Genomic DNA, 18,145 nt, shown 5'->3' on the forward strand with positions numbered 1-18,145 from the left:
GAGGTATCAACGACATCCTTCTCCATAGCTTTAGCAGAGGATTTCTGCCCCAAGATCAAGGCATCTCCTCATCCCTCCCATACGGGACTCAACTTCCTCTTCCCTGCCCTCGGTGTGTCCATGCTGCTCCTCTGTGTGCCTGCCCTGTGTCCTTTTCTCTCACTGGAGGGAGGATGACAGCACTGGCAGAGTCAATATCTGCCCGGGGCTGAAGATGGTCCCGTGAGCCCGGCCGGGCTCAGTAGCCAACTTTAATTTTGGCCATGGTTCCTGGACATGAAGGCCAGTTCTTTTCCATAGGAATGAAGGGACAGATCCCCACTGTTTTAGGGGCAGATGAGAGGTGACCACAAGAGGAAAAGGCCAGCCTGAGATGGCAGGTTTTTGTCTGGGAGATACTCTTGCATATAGGGAACATTTTTGGGAGAGTACCGATTTTGGCAATGTGCATCTGAAAAGACAGATGGTTATTTTCCATAGGAAGGAAAGCACGGAGCCGCAGTGCTCCAGGAGCTGATGAGAAGCAGCCCTTGACATCCTAATACCACCCTGACCTGTCAGGTGGCTCCTGGCAGGCCAAGCCAGCCAGACCTGGTCCATGTTTCCCTTGCTTCCATGGGGTCCCACAGTGTCCCAATGGTCCCTTGCTTCCAGGAGGCCCTGAGGTGTCACAATGCCCCCTTGGTGACACCAGGCCCTGAAGGGTCGGAATGGTCTCCATGGATCCATCAGGCCCCACAGAGTCATAATGGTCTCTGGGTCCATGGAGCCCCATGGTGTCACCATGGCCCCTTGGTTCCATGGGCTCCAGTGGTGCCACAATGATCCCCTTGGTTCCATGAGGTGCCCACAGTGTCACAGTGATCTCCATGGGAAGGAAAGAACCGAGCCCCAGTGTGGCAGGGGCAGCCACATTAGACCAAGGCCAGCCAGACTTGATGGTACTGGCAGATTTTGTCTGGGAACAACCCTTGGATATAGGGAATTTTAGAGGTGGAATCCCAATTTCAGACATGGACACCCAAAGTAGAAGGATGGTTCTTTTCCACAGGAAGAAAAGCACGGAACACCGGTGTTTCAGGGACAGATGAAAGGCTTCCACCAGAGGCCTAAGGCAGCCAGACTTCTCTGTCCTGGTAGCTTTTGTCTGAAAGCAACCCTTGGATATAGGGAATTTGGGAAGTGGAACCCCAGTTTCAGCCATTTCTGCATAGATAATAAGGATGGTTCTTTTCCATAGGAAGGAAAGCACAGAGCCCCAGTGTTTCAAAGGCAGAAATGAAGAGAGGTGGCTCTTGAGAGGCCAAGCCAGCCAGACCTGTTTGTTCTGGCAGCTTTTGTCATGGAGAGATCCTTGGATATATGGAATTTGGGAGAAGGTATCTCAATTTTGACCATGAACACCTTGAGAAGAAGAACAGGTCTTTTTCATTGGAAGGAAAGCACTGACCCCAGTGTTTTGAAAGCAGGTGAGAGGCATCCCCAAGAGGCCAACGGCAGCCAGATCTGTCTGTCCTGGCAGATTTCACTGGGAGCAATCATTGGATGTACAGAGTTTTGGAGGTGGAATTCCAGTTCTGGCCATGGACGCCTGCTCAGGATGGATGTTTTTTTCCTATAGGAAAGAAAAGCACAAAATCCAAGTGTTCTAGAAGAAGATGAGATGTGGCCAGCCTTAGGCCAAGCCAGCCAGACCTCTCTCTCCTGACAACTTTCATCTAGGGGCTATCCTTGGACATAGAGCATTTTGGAGGTGGAATCTCAGTTCTGGCCGTGGACACCTAGACAGGAAGAAGAGTTATTTTCATTAGAAATGAAAGCACAGAGTCCCAGTGTTTCAGAGGCACATGAGTGCGAGCCCTCAGGAAGCCAAGGCCAGCCAGATTTGTGATTCCTGGCATCATTTTTCTGGGAGCTATCATTGGATATAGGGAATTCTGTAGGCAGATGCCCAATTTTGGCCATGGGTACCTGGTTGAAATGGATGTTTTCTTCCCATAATAAAGAAAAGCACATGGTCCCAGTGTTTGAAAGGCAGATGAGAGGTGGCCCCCGGGTGGCCAAGGCAGCCAGACTTGTTTCTCCTGGCAGATTTCATCTGGGAACAATCTTTGCAATATAAGCAAATTTGCAGAAGGAATCCAAATTTTGGCCCTGGGTCCCTGGAGGAGAAGGACAGTTCTCTCTCATAGGAAGTGAAGCCCAGAGACCCAGTGCTTCAGAGGAGATGAGAAGCAGCTCTAATCATACCAAGGTGTTCAGGTGGACCCCAGGAGGCCCAGCCAGCCAGACCTGTTCCATGTTCCCGTGGTTCTGTGGGACCACACAAAGTCACAATGGTCTCCTTGGCTCCATCAGGCCCTGGAGTGTCACAATGTTCCCCTTGCTTCTGCAGTGTCACAATGGCCCCATGCTTCCATGAGGCCTTGCAGTGTCACATTGGCTTTGTGGTTCCACAAAGCCCTGATGTGTCACAATGGCCCCTCAGCTCTGTGTGCCCTCGCTGTGTCACAACGGCTCCTCTGTGACACTGCAGATGCACAAGGTCACCATGGACCCTTAGTTCCTTGTGATCACTGAATTCCACGGTGGTTTCCTTGATTCCATGAGTCCCCACAGTGCCACAATGATCCCCTTGGTTCCACAACTTCCCACAGTGTCACATCGGACCCTTGGTTCCATGAGGATCTGCAGGGTCACACAGGTTTGTGACATTTGTCCTTGCTGCCCCTCACATCCCCCTGCCCCACAAACAGCCCTGAGCCACCCGTGAGGGACAGGCCCTGCTGTGCCAGGCTGGGCTCAGGGCTTGGCCTTTCTGCTTCCCCCAGCCAGCCCAGGCCTTGCTCAGCATTGCAGTTCCCTGCTCTGAGCCTTTGGATCCCTGCAATCCTGGCCTCAAGGATCTGCTCTCTCCAGTCCCTGGGGAGCCTTTGGCAGTCCCTGTCCTCAGTGGGGCCCTGTGATGCTCCAAGGGACTTGGAGTTTTGCTTCTGACTCCTTGAGCAGTTTCTTCAGCCTTCTCTCAGTGCCTCATGATCCTGGACAGGCGCCCAAATCAACTGTGGGGATCATAAAAATACAGAAAGCCCTTGGAGGCTCTTTTTCTTCCTTCAATCGTCTTCAGTGCTCCAGGCCTTGTGCAGCTGATTGGAGTCAGTCTGCAGTTCTGTTAAGGAGGAAGATTTCAAAGTACACATCATGATTTTTTTTTTCTTCAATCAAGTGAGTATTTTTTTATTTCCCAGTTTGGAGAAGAGCTGATAGAAGCATTTCCCAGGTGATCCTGACACTGAACTTCTCCAGAGGAGGTCTGGGCATGTAGAAGAATGAGCCCCCTGAGGGCTGACTCTGTTTGGACAAGCTGCTCCTCACCCCCAGCCTCACCATGTCTGACATTGCTCACCTGGCACTGACATCCCTGTGCTCTGCAGCGGAACCTTATCTCTGAGCTCTGCAGCTCCATGTCCCAGCCCATTGCACCGTGTCCCACCTACTCTCCTCAGGGCTCTGCCTGCACACAGACCCAAGAGAAGTTTTCCTGTTGGGAAGGAAAGAATGGAAAAGCCTGAGCAGGTTTCCTGAACAACAAACCCCACTCAGGAGCCACCTGCTCAGTACAGGCTGCCTGGAGTGGTGTCACCTTTCTACAAGGGACAGTGTGACCAGAAATGATCACTGGAAGCAGAATTCTCTGAGTCTCCCAGCTGAATTCTCTATCCCAGCCCTTTCCCTGGATCTCTGTTGCAGATGGAAGCTGCTGGTGCCAGCCTCACCTTTAACCTCTCTTTGGAATGCAAACAGATGTTCCCAGCTGTGTTAAGCAGGATTTGCTCAATGTTTCTATAAATCTTTTGTGTTCCCCATGGAACGAAGGGGCCATTTTGGCACTGAGGGCATGACATGGAAGCAAGGAGTCAATTGTGACCCTGGGGTCCCATGGAACCAAGGGGCTATGGTGACCCAGCAGGGCCACGTGGATCCAGTGGTCCATTGTGACACTGTGGATCCAAGGAGACCATGGAGACACCCCCAGAACCTCATGGAACCAAGGAGTCCAAGGTGACCCAGCGGGGCTGCATGGAGCCAATGGTCCATGGTGACATTGCCCATCCAAGGAGGCCATTTGGATACTGTGGAAGCTCATGGAGCGAGGTAAGTAATTGTGACACTGAAGAACTTCATGACACCAAATATCCATGGGGACACAGCAGGGCATCATGGAACCCAGGAACTACTGTTGGAAGTGTGGAAACTCCTGGAACCAGGGGCTGTTGTGGCACTGCAGCACCAACACAGCTGCTGCACCTTGTCCCCTGTCCTGCACAGCTCCTTGGGAGGCACAGCAGGAGCAGCACCCTGGGAACCTTGGGAATGCCCTTCTGGGATCCATGGCACACACTCCCAGGGGCTGGAATTCCAGTTCCCAGCCAGGAAAAGATGTTCCTGCCCTTGAAGGAAAAGCTCTTATGAAGGAGCCAAAAGCCAAGCAGAGCAGGATCCTACAGTGACATTTCACTGTCAGCCTTCCTAACTTCACCCATGGTTGTCGTAGCTCATGGATTGGGAATGAAATCAGGACAGGGTCTTTGGTGGGAGCTGCCCTGGGTCAAAGGAGACACTGAGAGAGAAACAGAGCAGGCAAAGGAAGGCAGGAGAGAAAGGAGGTGTTTTAGTTTGGAAAGACAGGTGTCTTCTAAGGAAGGCAGGAGCCTCCCCTGAAATGGAAAGATGTAGAATCTTTCAGAATTGTTATAAATTTGAAATTAAGGGGGCCTGTCAGGTAAAAAAATATGGGAGCAGGAATAACAGTTTTTTATTAGGGAAGAAAATAGAACTATAAAATAAACAATGCAGTAAACTAAAACAACAATGACAGAGTGAGAATACAATGTGACTCCCTGTTGGACAGGGTGTTGGCTGGAGTCCAATGGGAATTGTGGGTGCAGTCCTCCAGGAGTGTTAGGTGTGGTTCTGTTGGAGAAGTGATCCTGTAGGAATGGGTGTCTTCTTCTGAAGAGGAAGAGGCAGCTGTTCCTCTGAGAAATCCAGCCCAGAAAAAGCTGTGTTGGTGGGCCAGAATCTCAAGACTAGATGCAGGTAGGAATGCTTGGCTCCTCCCTCTGGGCTGAACATCTCACAATGGGGTGTTACAGTTCTTATCAGTCATGCAGTGACATTCAATAGCCCATTATCAGCAGATGTCTCCCCTGAGGGAGGATTAACTGTGGAAGAGATAAGGAAAACTGCCCACATAACACAGGACAACTGCCATACAGATGGCAAATAGAACACATCTTGCTTTTCAGTCAGGGACAGGAGGACACAAACACAATCAGCTGAGAAGGCAGCACTCTGAAAAGCAAACCAGAACTGACAGAAAATGAATGGGACAGAAATCAGTAATCCTGAAAGTTTTATTTATTATCAAAATAAATGACACCCACCCGTCCCCACACAATCCTGATCCCACACCCTCAAATTTGGATCTCACTTCTCCTGATCACCTTCCAACCCCATCTCATCCTGGAGGCTGAGGAATTGAGTAATTTTGGCATGGGAGTGAGGTGGGAACCAGCCATTTTGAGGTGGGATTGAGTCATTTTCGGGTGACAGACAAATCCACCTTGGCTTTTAGAGCGCAAAAATATGGAGAATACTCCCAGATAACCCCCAAGAACCCACAAATCCTCCAGAATATGTTACAAAACTGTAAATTCTACCTCAAATACCTCTTAAATGGTGGGACTTTTGACATCTCTGGTCAATACTCTTTTTAGGCATTTTTCAGGTGTTTTTAAATGATAAAGACAAATCAGAAGAAAATTAGAGCCAAACCAAAACCCAAGACCCCTTGAGCATCCCCTGAGCACTGGACAAAACAAATTCAGCAGAAATCAAATTTAACCCTCTATAAAATGCCTTGAGGAAGTTTTGCTCTTCCCACAAGTCACTTCTGATGGAAACACAAACAAATCCCAAATATTAATAGACCAACAACAGAAGCAATTCTGTGGTAATTCCAAATTTCATCAGTTCCAGCACAGCTCCAGCTCAGATGCTGGCAGGTTCCAAAAAACAAAACATTGAAATTTGTCCCAATACAGATTATTAAAAGGAAGGGAACAGTCTGTGTGGCTGTCACAAAGGTGACAGGGATGAAGAAAATAATGATTCTCCCCCCAATCTTGTGAATTCAGGAGTTATTTCGGAATAACTTGAGCTGGGCTTCTTGTAGGACTTTAGTAGCCTCGTGTTTCTCAACTTGGGGTGAATGATCCTTGTCAGTCTCGCTGGTATCATTTGTTCCCTTTCCTCCAGTGATTTTAACAGACTTTTCAAAGCAGGAAAACAAAATATTTTCTTTACCCTGGCCACCCACAGCTTCCACTTTCCTCATAAGTTCTCCCAAAAGTTGCTCAGAGGAAGCTGCATCAAAGTTTCCAAGAGTTCCTTCGGAAAGAAGCAGAACCTCTGCAGAGGAGGGAACCAGGCTGTTGTCAAAGACACTTGGGGTCAGCCAACAGTGCCCTGAACTCACTGTGCAAAGTAATATTGCAGTTTGGTTAATAAAATTGTTAGAGAGATGCCCCTGCCCCAAATAAGGTGCTAACAACACCAAATCCAAAGTGAATTTTACTGACCAGTAAATGTGAGGTAGAGAGAGATGGAAAGGAAGAGAGAAGGGGAGAAAGCAAGGGAGTGACAGGGACAGAGATCTCCCCTGGTGCAGGGCAAGTGTGACATTGTCCCCTGTGTGCGTGGCCTTCCCAGGGTGGGGGTTTTACACCTGAGCCAGTTTGGGTAAGGGGGGTGGTGTTCACCCCCCACCCCGAGCAGGGATTGCCTCACTGTTTCAGGTTTCAGTGTCAGATGTAACCAAAAGTGTTTTCAGTCCCCATCTCCATAAACTGTTATCAACAGGTGGGGCAGTGTTCTTTATCTCTTCCAAGGCTCAGCCCTGATAACACCCTCCAGGGGCCATCTTCTGTTAATGGGCCATTGAGTGTCAGTGCAGGACTGATAAAATTACAACATCCCATTGTGGGATGCTCCGCCCAGGGGGAGGAACCAAGCATTCCTGCCTGGATATAATCTCACCCTTGCAACACCACGATCACCTTGCCTACTGGATTCCCAGAGGACAAGAGCTCCATAAGCACCACTGGACCTTCAGAGGAAGACCAGACCCTTCTACAGGATCGCCACTTTGACAGAATCACGTTCATCACTCCAGCTGGACTGCAGCCACCATTTCATCAGACTGCTACCACCACCCTGAGCAACGGGGTGTCAGGTTATATCCTGACTCTGTGAGTTTAAACCAGTGTTTCTGCATCATTGCCTTGATCTTAATTATCTTATTCAATTGTCCTTCTGGCTTAGACTGTCCCCCTGGTTTGCCTTCCAACCAGTAACAAACTCACTGTGCTCATCCCTTGTTTACCTCCCAAAACAGGATTTCCCATACCCAAACATTCGCCAGATGGAGGAGAAGGTTGCAAGGAAAAGGAAGATGCCCTGGGACACCGAGGCAGGTGAGGAGGAAGTCAGTGCCCCTTTCCCCCTCTCTCCTGCCCCATCTCTCAGCTCAGCCTGGCTCCCAGCTGCAGGACAGCCCCACTGCCATTGCCCTCCTGCTGGGGACGCACTGTGGGGGATCTCCTTGCCATTCCATCTGGCACGGAGGCAAATCCCACCTACTCCTTGTCCTTCCTCCCCCAGACAAGGAGAAGAAGATAAAGACCAGGGAGGATAAATCTCTGCAGCAGAACCTCTTGGAAGAGGCCATTTTGAGCAGCTCCATGGTGCAGGAATACAACAGTGAGGAAAAGCCCCAGAGATGCCACAGGAGGAGGGGCTGCAATGCCAGCCCAGGGTGTTCTGAGGAGGAAAGTCCCACTCTGTGCCGGGAAGGTGGGCAGAGATTCAGCCGGAGCTCGGAGCTGGTGGTGCCTGAGCAGCATCATGATGGGGAGAAGCCCTACAAGTGCTTGGAGTGTGGGAAGAGCTTCAGGAGGAGCAACAACCTGATCCACCACCGGATGATCCACACTGGGGAATGGGCCTACAAGTGTGGGGAGTGTGGGAAGGGCTTCAGCTGCAGCTCTGCCCTTGTCACCCACCAACGCATCCACACTGGGGAGAGGCCCTACGAGTGTCCTGAGTGTCAGAAGAGGTTTCACACCGGCTCCACTCTCCTCCTGCACCAGCGGCTTCACACGGATGAGAGGCCCTTCTGCTGCCCGGACTGTGGGAAGGGATTCAAGCGCAACTCCACCCTCGTCACCCACCGGTGCATCCACACCAGGGAGAGAGGCCCTATGAGTGCGGGGAATGTGGGATGAGCTACAGCACAAGATCCAACTTGATCCGCCACCAGATCATCCACACTGGGCAAAGGCCATACAAGTGTGAGCAATGTGGGAAGGGCTTCAGCCAGAGGTCCAACCTCATCATCCACCAAATGATCCACACTGGGGAGAGGCCCTATGAGTGTCCTGAGTGTCAGAAAAAGTTTAAGACCAGCTCTAATCTCCTCTGCCATCAGCGGATTCACATGGATGAGAGGCCCTTCCTCTGCCCCGACTGCGGGAAGGGCTTCAAGTACAACTCCTCCCTTGTCAAGCACCGGCGCATCCACACTGGGGAGAGGCCCTACGAGTGTCCCCGGTGTGGGAAGAGCTTCACCCAGAGCTCTCACTTGACCAAACACCAACGGAGGCACTAGTAAGGGAAGCCCGGTGAGTCCCCCAACTGCATGAAGAGCTTTGTACACTGCTCCAGCCTTATCCCCCATGGGAAGACCCATGCTGTGCACAGGCCTGGTGACCCACATTCGCTGTGATCCATGTTGGGAAGACACCTGACTGGTCATCTTTTTGGTTTGGCCTTAATGTTCTTCAGATATGTCTTTATCAATTAAAACACCTGAAATAGGACTGAAAATAAAGTAATTATTCAGATATTCCCAAAGTCCAACCCTTTAACAGGTATTTGAGATTAAATTTATAATCTGGGGACATATTCTGAAGGATTTGTGGGTTCTTGGGGGATTTCAGGCTGTGTTCTCCACATCTTTGCACTCCTGAAGACAAGATGGATTGATCTGTCACCTCAAAATGACTCAGCCTCACTGAAAACACCTCAATCTTACCCCAAAAGAGCTCAATACCACATCAAAATGGCTTGTTTCCGCCTCAAAAAACTATAACCCATGACAAAATACCCAATTCCACAACCTCCAGGGTGAGATGGGGTAGGAGGGAAACTGGAAGAAGTGGGATCCAAATGTAAAGGGCGTAGGATCATGATTGTGTGTAGCTGGGTGTATGGGATATATTTTGAAAGTAAATAAAACATTCAAAATTATTGCTTCCTGTCCCATTAATTTTCAGTCAGTTCTGTTTTGCTTTTCAGAATGACACCTTCTCAGTTGATTGTATTTGTGTCCTCCTTTCTCTCCTGCCTTCCTTTGCCTGCTCTGTTTCTCTCTCAGTGTCCCCTTTGACCCAGGGCAGCTCCCACCAAAGACCCTGCCCTAATTTCATTCCCAATCCATGAACTCCAACCACCATGGGTGAAGTTAGGAAGGCTGGCAATGAAATGTCACTGTAGGATCTTGCTCCACTTGGCTTTTGACTCTTTCACAAGAGCTTTGCCTTCAAGAGCAGGAACATCTTTTCCTGGCTGGGAACTGTAATTCCATGCCCAAGGAGTGTGTGCCATGGATCCCAGAGGGGCATTCCCAAGGTTCCCAGGGTTCTGCTCCTGCCGTGCCTCCCAAGGAGCTGTGCAGGGCAGGGGAAAAGGTGCAGCAGCTGTGTTGGTTCTGCAGTGCCGCAACAGCCCCTGGTTCCAGGAGTTTCCACACTGCCAACAGTAGTTCCTGGGTTCCATGATGCCCTGCTGTGTCCCCATGGATATTTGGTGTCATGAAGTTCTTCAGTGTCACAATGACCACCTCGCTCCATGAGCTTCCACAGTGTCCAACTGGGCTCCTTGGATGGGCAGTGTCACCATGGACCATTGGCTCCATGCAGCCCTGCTGGGCCACTATGGACTCCTTGGTTCCATGAGATTCTGGGGGTGTCTCCATGGTCTCCTTGGATCCACAGTGTCACAATGGACCACTGGATCCACGTGGCCCTGCTGTGTCACCATGGCCCTTTGGTTCCATGGGACCCCAGGGTCACAATTGACTCCTTGCTTCCACGTCACCCACTCAGTGCCAAAATGGCCCCTTCGTTCCATGGGGAACACAAAAGATTTATAGAAACATTGAGCAAATCCTGTTTAACGTACCTGGGAACATCTGTTTGCATTCCAAAGAGAGGTAAAAGGTGAGGATGGCACGAGCAGCTTCCATCTGCAACATGGATCTAGGGAATGGGCCAGGACAGAGAATTCAGCTGGGAGACTCAGATAATTTTGCTTCCAGTGATCATTTCTGGTCACACTGTCCCTTGTAGAAAGGTGACACCATTCCAGGCAGCCTGTACTGAGCAGGTGGCTCCTGAGTTGTGTTTGTTGTTTAGGAAACGTGCTCAGGCTTTTCCATTCTTTTCTTCCCAACAGGAAAACTTCTCCTGGGCCTGTGTGCAGGCAGAGCCCTGAGGAGAGCAGGTGGGATATGGTCCAATGGGCTGGGACATGGAGCTGCAGAGCTCAGGGACAAGGTTCTGCTGCAGGGCACAGGGATGTCAGTGCCAGGTGGGCGATGTCAGACATGGTGAGGCTGGGGGTGAGGAGCAGCTTGTCCAAACAGGGTCAGCCCTCAGGGGGCTCATTCTTCTACATGCCCAGACCTCCTCTGGAGAAGTTCAGTGTCAGGATCACCTGGGGAATGCTTCTATCCGCTCTTCTCCAAACTGGGAAATAAAAAACCCCACTCATTTGATTGAAGAATAAAAGGTCATGAGGTGCACGTGGAAATCTTCCTCCTTAACAGAACTCCAGACTGACTCCAGTCAGCTGCACAAGCCCTGGAGGCTTGCAGACAATTGAATAAAGACAAAGCACCCGTGAGGGCTTTCTGTATTTTGATGATCCCCACTGTGGTTTTGGGACGGAGTCCAGGACCCTCAGGCACTGAGAGAAGGCTGAAGAAGCTGCTCAAGGAGTCAGGATCAAAACTCAAAGTGACCTGGAGCATCACACGGCCCCACTGAGGGCAGGGACTGCCAAAGGCTCCCAGGTTGTGGGAACTCAAGATGTCCCTCAGATATTTTTAGAGGTTCCAGGCCTTGGTCAGAAGCATTTTTGACCCTGGCAGACAGCTGGAAACAGCTGTGATTTTGTGTTTGAACCATGGAATGAATTACCAAATTTGAAGGTGGAACAAGCAGTCACAAAAGGTTAGATAGAATAGTAAAAGTAGTTACAAAGTAGAGGGGAAATTTTTGTTAGTATTGTACAGAGGGGTTTTAGCACATGTACAGGGGCGGGGTTTTCTATTGTACATGGGGGTCAGAAGTTCTAAGATGGATGAAAGTGGGCTGATCCCATTCTTCCTCCTTCTTCTTCCTTGCCTCCATGTTCTTGGTGATGTTGGCACTTACAGGTTGGTTTAGAGTAGAAAAGCACTTGGTAATATATGTAGTAGGTATCGGGGAATAACTGTAAACATGTAATACATAATATATCTCATAAAAGATAGCAGCAGCCCTGGGCTGGTAGAGAGAAGAAGACACCGGACAGTCAGGGTGTCAGGAGTGTGTGCGTCTCTACCCAGGCCGCTGATCAAAGGGCCGCAGCCCAAGAACATAATCTGTTAGATAACTAGCAATAAATCCTCTTGAGACCGAACAACAAGAGGCTGCAGAGTATTTCTTTGGACGCACGGGTTGGAGGAGAAGCTTTACCACCACACGAGACCCCAAACCAAACCTGGGGTTCTCACATCTGGCGTCCCTGTGCGGGCATCAGCAAGAAGACCGAAAAGAAACATCAAACAACCTCCAATCTGCATTAGCGGAGAAGAAAAAAAAGAGAAGAGCAGAGCACACACACTCGCAGCAAATTCCAAGAAGAGAGGGAGCAGACAGCTCGAGATAAGAACCTGACCTTCACTGAAACAACTCATCTCGGGGACTTTCCAGGGAGGAGATGACCCAGAAGCGCGCCTGGGATCTCTCACCTGTGACCTGCTGGACGGTGATCAGTGCCATCTCCGGACTGACCTCAAGCCGACACAGCTTTTGGTGAGAACGGTCAAAATTAAGAACATGGGGGGGGAATTCTCCCAAGAGGAAAAAGAAATAGTATCTGCCTTCCAGGGCATCATCTCTGCCCATCCGGTGGAGATTGCTCAAAAGGAGATGAAAGATTTATTATTGTGGGTGAGGTGTAACTTCCCACACTCAGATCCAGATTTATCGTTTGAGCCAAATTTTTGGCAGGAAATTAATAAGCAATTATATTATCAGGCTATAAGAAATAATAAGCTTGCCGCAAAACTTTTATCTTCAGCAAGAACAGTTTTAGAGTCACTCTCACAACGCGGCAGCTCAAGCCAGGCAGCTACGGCTCCTGGTGACAAACAGAGCGGGGGACAGTCCAGCCAGCAGCTTGGGACAGCCCCTCTCACCACAGACACAGGACAGGCAGGATTGCTTCCTGTGGAACATCAGGGAGATGATACCCCATCGCGTCCCGTGTCCCCGGGCTCTCACTGTTCCTCAGTTTCCCAAAAGTCCCTAAGCTCCTCCGATGCAGAAATTCCCCAGACAGAGGCAGGCGAGCCAGGCACAGCCGCGACCCTCAGTGGGAGGAAGACATTGCCCAAGTCCAAACTCATGGCAGGGATGGCAGCGGTGGCGGCTCCGGTGGGGGAAGGTGCGAACGTGAGTGCAGAGCAGGGGGAGGAGGGAGAGGAAAGCGCCTCCACATCTGCGCAGGCTGGGAGTTCAAAACAGCCCGTGCAGAAAGCGAGGCCGGGGAGAGCGGCGGGGGCGGGACGGATCGGGGCGAAAGCGGGGGATGCGAGTGCGGAGGTGGTACGCTCGGAGCGCCTGGGGACGCGTTTGGTGTCGAGAATCCGTGAGGCCGCAGAAGTGGCCGCCCAAAGGGCGTGGGAACTTGGCTCCCTGACCGCGGCAGCCAGGGCTGCTGAGGAAGCGGCAGAGGGACAGCGGGAGGCGTTCCTCACTGCAGCTCAGGCGGCGGGCACGTGTGTGAAGGTCGAGCAAAACCCGACAGCCATGGGTGGAGGGGATTTCTCACATTTCGAACGCGCGGGACAGGCACACAGGGGGCGGAGCCGGCGCGCGCGGGCTGTGGGTGCTGGCATGGAGCCAGGAGACGGGCAAAGTGAGACGGAGACATCAGGGTTGGAATGGGAACAGGAGGGTGGTTGTGTCAGCCTTGTGGGGGACGGCAGTGGCTCTGATTCGGAGGCGGTGCGGGGCGGAGCGAGGCCAAAGCATAGCCAGGGTCGAAGCAGGAGCGTTCACTCCCCTGAGATGACGCAGGCAGGGATGAGGCGTGGCCAGGAGGTAAACATTCCTCAGGGCACCGTTCCATCACAGTTCCCATGGCAACAGACAGCCCAAGGCCACGGCCAATCCCTGTCTGCTTCTGACATGACCGAATTAGAACAGTTGTTACAACAAGAGTCAGTTTCATCAACTGCAGGGATTGCAAACGTGAATCAGTTGTTAGGAGAAATGCTCAAAAGTTTATCGGGAATTAGTGCGGGATTTGCAAATGTAAATCAGTTGACAGAAGAGATGCTCAAATGTTTATCGGAAGTGCAGATTGAAGAGCAGAGTGCGGTTCTGACCTCAGCTGGTCAGGCGGCAGCGCCATCTAGCGGCGGAACCACAACATTGCAACAGGCTTCGCAGAACTTGTCAGGTCGAGGCACTGCGCCACCCAGTGGTGGGACTGTGACATTGCAGGACTTTTTTCCAGTTTCTTATAAGAAAAACTCCAGGGTGAAAAAGGTCACATCTGCACGGCAGCAGGAACCTCCACTGACACCGGAACAGTGCGGGACTCAGGACACTTCTGCTGAGGTGCAGCAACGGGAGGAAATGATACGCATCACTGCTTCAGAGGGTGTTCCAGCTTGGACAATTCCAAAATCAAGGTCTGCCAAACTTTCGGGGCAGGGAGAGTCAATTTTCATATCAAAGGGGGTTGTTGAATTTCTTTTACAATATTGAAGCACAGCCTTGGAGTCACAGCCAGAACTGTTGGTTCATCTTCCAAAAATTTTCCAAATAACGCAAGGCAGTCGTGTGTTCTCCTCCACAGCAGATGCTTCACTTTTCTCCAGAGGCTTCCAGCCTTCATCTTCGCAGATGCTGCAGACGCCGTTGGTATCGGTGAGTGCTGCTGCACCAGAACTGCAGCCACAACAGATGACTCCACTCTACAGGTAAGTACCCACTGAATTTACAGCTTTGCAGAGCGCAAAAGTGGACTGGCAGGACATTTGAGCAGAATTGGAGAAAGAGAAAGGTTTATTGCAGGGCTCGGGAAATATAATGATGCCAGTGAACTATGACGCTCAGGGCCAAAACCCGAGATGGGAACGCCTGGACCTTGGAGCAATCAAAGATTTAGCTAAGGCCATTCGGGACAATGGGTTGTCATCACCATATTTCAAGCAAATGTTAAAAAGTATTTTTGGAATGTATGATTTAACACCGTATGATCTTAAATATCTTGCGACATCAGTTCTTACAGACACCCAAGCTCTCGTGTGGCAGAAGGCATGGAGGAGATCCCTAGAGGAGCTGAGAGCCAGATACCAGGGTGGGCCAAATGCAAACCTCACCATGGCGCAGCTTGCTGGTGATCCTCCTGAGGACGATCCAACTCAACAGGCAGTGAGGCTCCCGCGTCACGTGCTCAGCGACATCAAAGAGGCAGCACGGAGGGCGATTCTTCAGATTGCTCCAGCGGGGGTCCAGGACACAATCTACACCGAGATCAAACAAGGTCCTGCAGAGCCGTTTTCTTCATTCGTGGATCGTCTTTCTCAGGCGGTGGAGCGACAGGTGAGCGAGGAGGGAGCGAAACCACACCTGGTCAAAAGCCTCACGTTCTCCAATGCCAATCTGGAGTGCAGACGGATCATCAGCATGATGCCGCACCAGGCCACCTTGGCAGACATGATCGAGGCGTGCAGCAAGGTGGGGACACCACAACATGTTGCTTCCATCATGGAGGAACACTTGGGGGATCAAATTGAAAAACGTGTCAGGGAAGCTCTTGCAAATTATACAAAGGGCAACCCTAATGCAGAAAGACGGTGCTTTGGGTGTGGGACACAAGGACATATTAAAAGGAACTGCCCACAACTTTCAAAGCCCAACAAGCCACCAGACCTTTGCCCTCGGTGCAGGAGAGGGAAACATCTCGCAAGTGAGTGTCACTCACAGACAGATGTGGATGGGAAACTTCTTCCTATTCTGGGAAACGGGAAAAAGAGCACGAATCAACGCCAGCGCGCTCAGACACAAATCCTGGCAGTGACACAGAACCAGCAGGGACAATCCTCGGGGAGCAACAAACAGAACCCCTCAGCAGAGCAATCTCCAAAATCCCCAGCGACCCAGACTTGGTACCACCCGGATTCCAATGCGTCTTGGCAACCTCCAAACTGACATGTCTTTTGGACAATAGCCATGCAGTGATACCTACAGGTGTCACAGGGACTTCTTGGAAAAGACAGGACTTTTTAATAATGGCCAGGGACAGGAGCAGTATCCTTGGACTTGTTGTTTATCCATCTTTGATTTCAGCAAACCGTAATGAGGAGCTGATGGTCATGGCAAAAGTCTTGCGACCACCTCTGACAATTCCACAAAACACACCGATTGCTCGAGCCATGCCTTTGCCATCTCATCCAGAAAGGCAAGCCATGCCGGTGTTCAACAAACGGGACTCTTTTCCTGGTGATCAAGCAGAAGTGCATGCATCTTGGGTGAAACATTTGAGCCAGGATCGGCCCATTGTTACTTGTCAGTTGACTTGTAACGAAAAGACAATTGCTATTACAGGGATGCTTGACACAGGAGCGGATGTTACAGTTATTTCATACATTTTTTGGCCTTGGGAATGGGACTTGGTTGCACCTTTGGGTTCTCTCACAGGCATAGGGGGGAGTTCCCTGTGCATGCAGAGTGAGAACGCAATTGTTGTCACAGGCCCAGGAAAAAAGACAGCAGTTATCCGTCCTTTCATCGTGCAAAAGCCCATCACAGTATGGGGAAGGGACCTTTTGGCACAATGGGGACTGAAATTAGAATTGGATTTTTAACAGGGGTCACTGTGGCACTTTGAAACTGACCTGGAAAACAAATGATCCTGTTTGGGTGGATCAGTGGCCCCTAGAGCGGAAAAAATTGAGTGCATTGAAAAAGTTGGTCCAGGAACAGCTGCAGAAGGGACACATCAAACCAACAGACAGCCCATGGAATTCCCCAGTGTTTGTCATTCACAAGAAAACTTCAGGGTCTTGGAGACTGCTTCATGATCTCAGGAAAATCAACGAGGTCATCAGGACATGGGGCCACTGCAGCTTGGGCTTCCATCTCTCTCGATGATCCCGAGGGACTGGTCGCTTGTGATCATTGATCTCAAGGACTGTTTTTTCAGCATTCCACTTCATCCAGATGATGCTCCACGCTTTGCATTTTCTGTCCCAAGCATCAACAGAGAAGAACCTTTGCAGAGATACCACTGGACGGTTCTTCCTCAGGGACTCAAAAATTCTCCAAGCATTTGCCAATGGTACGTGGCCCAAGCTTTGCATCCAGCATGAGAGAAACATCCAAAACCAGAAATTATCCATTATATGGATGATTTGCTCATTGCAGCGCCAACAAAACAAGAGGTGCAAGAAGTTCGTGACTGTGTGATTGCGCAGGTGCAAAAAGCAGGACTGGAAATTAGTACACCAAAAATACAGGAAATTGCACCTTGGAAATACCTGGGGTGGAAGATCACGAAACAAACAATAAGGCCACAGAAACTGGAAATCAACACAAAGGTCACCAATCTCCAGGATTTGCAACAGCTTTTGGGGGAGATCAACTGGATGAGACCGATCCTGGGAATCACCAATGACGACATCTCATCGTTGCTTGATCTTTTGAGAGGGGACAGTAACATCAAATCTCCCAGAACTCTGACGCCTGAAGCAAAAAAGGATCTTGAAAAGATCACAGACATGATTCAGCAGAGACAAGCACATCGCTTTGTAGAATCATTGCCTTTTCATTTAGCAGTGTTGGGGGAAACAGCACAGTTATATGGGTTGATTTTTCAATGGGATTTGTCTCAAATGGACCCTCTTTTGTTGATAGAGTGGGTTTTCTTAGCTTACAGGCCCTCAAAAACAATTCTTACGGATCTAGAAATGGTAGCACAGATTATTATTAAGGCGAGAACCAGGTTGTTGACAATGTCAGGCAGAGATTTCTCAGTTATTCATGTTCCTTTGAAAAAAGTATATTTTGAATGGGCGATGCAAAAATCACAGGATTTTGCAATTGCTTTGTTAGGTTATCCAGGAATTTGTACTGTTCATTTTCCAGCTCACAGGATGCTGAATGCGAAAGTAAGTCTCAGAGAAAAGCCAAAAATAAGCCAGGAACCAGTGGATGGGATGACAGTGTTCACCGATGGTTCAGGAAAAACTCATAAATCAGTAGTTACATGGCAAAATTCAAAAACAGGGGAGTGGGAATCAGACATAAAAATGGTACAAGGTTCGCCACAAATTGTGGAACTGGCAGCAGTTGTCAGGGTTTTTCAATTGTTTCAGGAACCTCTCAATCTGGTCACAGATTCAGCATATGTTGCAAATGTGGTCAGACGGTTGGAGGGATCACTTTTGAAACACACTGACAATGAAATTTTATATTCATATCTGTCATGCATGAGAACAATTTTGGAAAATAGAGAACACAAATATTTTGTTACACATATCAGGGCACACTCATCACTCCCAGGGTTCTTAGCAGAGGGAAATGCTCAAGCAGACAAACTCACAATGACCATATCTCAGACATTGCCAGATATTTTTGAGCAGGCAAAATTGAGCCATGCATTTTTCCATCAGAATGCACAGGCATTGGTGGAATCCTTTCGCCTCTCCAAAAGTCAGGCGAGGGAGATCATCAATGCT

General features: G+C 49.9%; 1 pseudogene; it reads left to right on the plus strand.

The window, feature by feature from the left end:
• The window catches only part of LOC146764033 (uncharacterized), a 48,664-nt pseudogene extending 39,781 nt beyond the window's left edge, over nucleotides 1-8,883 (plus strand).
• The last annotated feature ends 9,262 nt before the right edge of the window (nucleotides 8,884-18,145 follow it).

Source organism: Lonchura striata, chromosome 36 (genome assembly GCF_050655825.1).
Source record: "Lonchura striata isolate lonStrDom1 chromosome 36, ASM5065582v1, whole genome shotgun sequence".
NCBI classification, from domain to species: Eukaryota; Metazoa; Chordata; class Aves; order Passeriformes; family Estrildidae; genus Lonchura; species Lonchura striata.